Source organism: Geospiza fortis, unplaced genomic scaffold, assembly GCF_000277835.1.
Source record: "Geospiza fortis unplaced genomic scaffold, GeoFor_1.0 scaffold439, whole genome shotgun sequence".
NCBI lineage: Eukaryota > Metazoa > Chordata > Aves > Passeriformes > Thraupidae > Geospiza > Geospiza fortis.
This window is the reverse complement of record NW_005054618.1, coordinates 152,844-157,873: the sequence shown is the minus strand read 5'-3', so window position 1 is coordinate 157,873 and position 5,030 is coordinate 152,844.

Here is a 5,030-nt window from a genome sequence, read left to right as displayed (position 1 = left end):
TTACTTCTCGGGGTATGTCCACCTGTGGGAAGGAATGGAGTAAGGGAATTTTCTTTCTGGTTGTGGAAATCTGCAGAATGGTGTGTGTGTTTCTGGGGATGGAACTCGGACTTGTACTCGAGTCCTTGGTAACATTGGAACATTTGAGGTAGGATGTTCTGGAAAACCCGAATGGTTCCCTGAGTGTTTCCGGGTGAGTTTAACACAGATGTCATAGACATCAGAGTCTGGGCGAGTCCTGAGATTTGCTTTTCACAGGTCCTGCCTTGTGCCCAGCAGCCTGAGCTAAGTCTGGTGCTGAAATATTCCTCACACAAGAACAATGTTTAAAAAAAAAACCTGCTGCTCCTCCCGAGCTAGAGAAAGCATTGTTTTATCTTGGGATTAGTCCAGCATTCCTGGCAAAAATCCCTTGGATGCACTTGAGAAAGCCCTTGGCAAACAGGCTTTTCTGCTGCTGGATGAGCAATTAGGCAAGAAATGGGTGGTGACTTTCTGTGATAGTTTATTTAGCTTTAAAGGGTGGAGAAGAATTGGTGTTCCAGCTGAAGCCCCACGTCTCTACCCTCTGCACCCATTTCCCAGTGGCTCTGGGGCCAAACAGAACCTAAGTTTTGGGATGACTTTAAATAAATTAAATCCATCTTCTGGGGTTGCAGGTGGGTGAAATAAAACCAGGTTGTCACGCAGTACTTTGATGGCAAAGGACAAAGCTCCAGTGGTGTGTGGGCACATCTTCAAAGCCAGGAAAAACCTGCTGTGTGGCTGCTGGGTTCCTCACCTCCTCATGATGAGGAACTTCCTCTCCCTGCCCCAACCTCTGCTTTAAATAAATTAAATCCATCTTCTGGGGTTGCAGGTGGGTGAAATAAAACCAGGTTGTCACGCAGTACTTTGATGGCAAAGGACAAAGCTCCAGTGGTGTGTGGGCACATCTTCAAAGCCAGGAAAAACCTGCTGTGTGGCTGCTGGGTTCCTCACCTCCTCATGATGAGGAACTTCCTCTCCCTGCCCCAACCTCTGCTTTTCACAGCTCACCTCCTGCCACAACACCAAGCATCTGTCGCTCCTGGTGTCTTCAGGTGGAATTGGGCAGGGACCGAGGGATGTGGCCGCTACCCGCGATCCAGCAGCGCCCTAGCCCTGCACAGCCCCCCCGCCCTCCATTTTGTTGCAGTGAGGGGAAGCCGTGCCGGCGGGCGGCTTCCTCCATCCTGCTCCTTCCTCCTCCTCCTTCTCCTCCCGGGGCTTTTGTCCTGTTGTGCCCCTTCTCGCTCCTTCCCCGGCCCTTATCTCCCCCTCCCAGTGGTGCTGCTTCCCCTCCTTTTCCTTCCTCAGGGTTCGGGGCGCCATTCCCCAGCCCAGGCATCCTCCTGAGGGGGCGCGCGGGCCCCCGAGCGCGGGAAACCGCGACCCACGGGGCTCCCCGGCTGCGGCCAGCAGGGGCCGGGCCGGGACCCCGCCGCTGCCCCTAAAGTCTCATTTCCACTCCCAAAACAGCTTCTGCTCCCACCCGAAACGCCCCATTTCCACCCCAAAGCCTTCAGGAGAGGCTTTTCCCCTCAGGTTGTGTGAACTTTATTGCGGTGATGGAAAACAACGCGGTTCAGAGGCCAAGCGGAGAAAAAAACCCGGAAATACAAATCGTGATCCTGAAGGCGGCTGTCAACGTCGTGTGAGGAAGGGTAAATTCAGCCAGGATTTGGTACAAATGCATAGGGTGAAAATAGGAAGAAATTCCTCATAAAATTCTTCAGGTTGTTTAATTAAGCCCAGTAGCAAGGGAATTCCAAAGAATGTGTTTTCAAGCAGCTCCTGCTGCCATGTAGTTCTTAATATCCCCCAGATTGCTCCTGCTTTCGCAGGGCAATGTGCCATGTGCAAGTTCCAAGGCAAATCTTCCCCTTATTCAATTACATCCCTACTTCCCATTGCCCATTTCCAGGTTAATTCAACCCAGCCACAGTACTGAAGGGTTTTGGGGTTATTTTTGTGACCAAGGTGCCTGGGTCAGGGGAGTGGTCTGGGGCTCCCACAGATCAGACTTCCACAAAAGAGAGGGTTTTTGGTATGAAATGTGGCCAAGAATTCCTAGAACTATCTCTTGCCATTCCTGCACTTTCCATAATGACCAGTTAGCCTTTTTGCCCCTTTATTCTCCCTCAAATTAAATTAATTTTAAAAACCTCATGCTGCCGAGGATATAAACCCCAAGGATCTCTCAATGCCTAACCCGCAGGCAGCTCACTTTCAGCTTTACTCATCTGTATTTTTATGTGAGAATGGGGAAGCCAACATTCTCGTGGAATCCCATGAATTCAGGAATTTGGCCTTGGAGAAAACTGTAAAATCCTTTTGAACTGCTTGATGGAGTAATGAGAAATCTCAGAATGAAAACTGCCCCATTTTCCAGCAAACAGAGCTGTTGTTGATTTTGGCAGCAGAGCTGCTGTATGCTAAAAATACACCAGTTTCACTGGTCATACCCGTTGCAAAGGTCTGAAGCAAAGAACGAGATCTGAATTTATGAGGTAAAAAACGATGCTTGAATTATTTTTATCCATTTCTGAGCCTCTCAGTTGTGCCAGGGGCTGCAGTGTCACGTTAGATGTGCACACTCGTGTTCTCCATTTGCTCATTGATCACTGGCACAAATGGAAAGTCAGGAATGCAGCTCCCCCGGGGTACCAAAACCCATGGGATGGAATAGAAAGAGTCAGGGACAGCAGCTGCTTGAAGCAGGACATGGAAAAATGTCCCTCTGCAGAGCCTGGGGCTGGGAAATTCCTGTTGGGGAACACTCCTCTAGTTATAAACTTTAAAATTACAGTTCATAGTATGCTTGATTTCTGCTTTGAGTGTGTCTCGTTAAAAAAATAATAAAAAATTACCCCCCAAAATAGCCAAGGAAAGTCCTTCCTATTGCTTCTAATTTAATTGGCACAAATGAGGGAGAATCCAAAAAGAAATGTTTGGCCACAACAGCAAACCAGCAGAAAACCACAGGACACATTAAAGCTGGGAACTCCTGGCACTGAGAAAAGAATCCTGTTCTAGGAACAAAATGACCCCAGAGTGTGGGTTCATGCTGGAAAAGGAGCTGATCTCTCCTATGTGAATGTAACATGTTCACACAGGGTGTTTGAGGGGCATTTCCTTCTAGTCTGGCGTTAATTTAAATAAAACAATCTAGTGCTGACTGAGGAGCAGCCAGCCAGAGCTCCCCAGCATTGCTTTGGTGAAGCACTGATGTCTTCTGGCCATTTGTGAGGGGCTTGGTCACATCCTTGTCCCTGGGAATGTTGAGGACATGCAGGAATCATGTTTAATCAGGAATCTGAGGCTGGAAGGGAGCTCCTGGCTAATGGTGAATTGAAGCTAAGGTGTCCCTGCAGCAAGTGCCTCTCTGCACTCATTACTGAATCACATCTGTGTCTCTCAGCTTCATCACCATGATGAGTCATAATTATTCTGCTTTAAAGTGTGTGCTGTGGTGTTTCTTCTACGCCCCGTGTGTTTTGAGTGAGCTCCCATGTCACAGCAAAACCCAGTTGGAGTGAATGGGGTAATTTGTGTTCCTGGAAACCAAGAACATCTTCAGTCTGTTCTTTCATCAGCATCACTGTCGGGGGATCCACACCAAAAGCTGGAGGATCAGCCTTGGGAATTCAAGTCTTGCCCTGTTTTGTGTAAGTCAGAAATGTATTTAAGGATGTAATTGAGTGCTGACTTTTTAATGCCAAACACTGGCTGTGCTCACACCCACCCCGTACTCCTGCTGCAGTCGTGCAGCTCCAAAAGCTTCTGCTGTTCAGTTCTGGGTTTGAGGTGTGCTTTGAAGCACAGACTTGTGGAGATGAGAATGTTTTCTCTGATGATCTGCTGAGGGCTATTTCCATCTCAGTCATGCAGAGCTGGGGGGGTGGAAGGCTGCTTGTTGATGGAATCTCTTCCATTAACATACTACACAAATTAATGAGGTTATTCCTGAGAGAGCCCTTTATTTCCCACAATCATCCAGAGTTCCTCCTCATTCACATCCCTGCACAGACCACATCACTCTGCAAGCAACAGGAGGAATGGAAAGAGGAAGAATATTCACCTCTCTCTGCTCTGAGCTTCTGGAAGCTTCAATTGCTGCAGAATTTTTATATGGATATTAAGTATTCTCACTACAAAGAAAACTCCCAGATCAAAAAGTATTTCCTAGAACAAAGTGAGGAATCCCAGAGAAAACAGGAACAATCAAATGCCCACAAACTAGTTAAATTTGGGAATTCTCATGTGCATCCCAATGCAAGTTTTTGAAGTGCTTTAGTAAACTTCCCAAATCACTCTTTCTCCAACACACGTGGATTTCTAAAAATGTGCTTCCAGTGTGAATCAAACAGGTCTGGACCAAAGTTAGGGCTGCCTGGTTGGGGTGGCACTCGGGTTTGCTGTTCTTGGATGTGTTTTCCTGTCAATCCGTGCTCCTCCTTCCCACGAGGGAAGGGAAACACTTCAATAATTGCAGTTCCACGGTTGGCTGCTCCGTAGGAACACATTCCCGGATCCTCCCGGTGAGCTCGGGATTGCAGGAGCCCTGGAGCGGGAGAACGAGCACTAGAGGGCACAGCGCGACCAGCAACGAGGGGGACGCAGAGCGCGGCTGTCTCTGAGCTGCCTTCCACCCCTGAGAGCCCGAGTGACTCCTTAAAATGGCATCTTTGAGAAGGTGCTGGGAGGCAAAGCCCTGCAGAAGTTGTGGTGCACTGGGATTATCAAGAACATGCAGGTAGAAGAGTGAAAAGAATTTTGTTAAGCACAGGAAGGAGTCAAAGACAGAAAATACAGAAAATCCGTGGTTGGAATTGACTGAACTTGGTGGGTTTGTGCTGTTCTTTGCACTGGGTACCGTGGAAGTTTGGTGATGACAAACTTTCGTGATTCATATCTGATCCCTCTTGCTGCCTCCCAAGAAACCAAGATTTCCTGATATGATTTGATTTCTAGAAACCTGGAAGGAAAAATGCCAGGAGGAGTAGCTC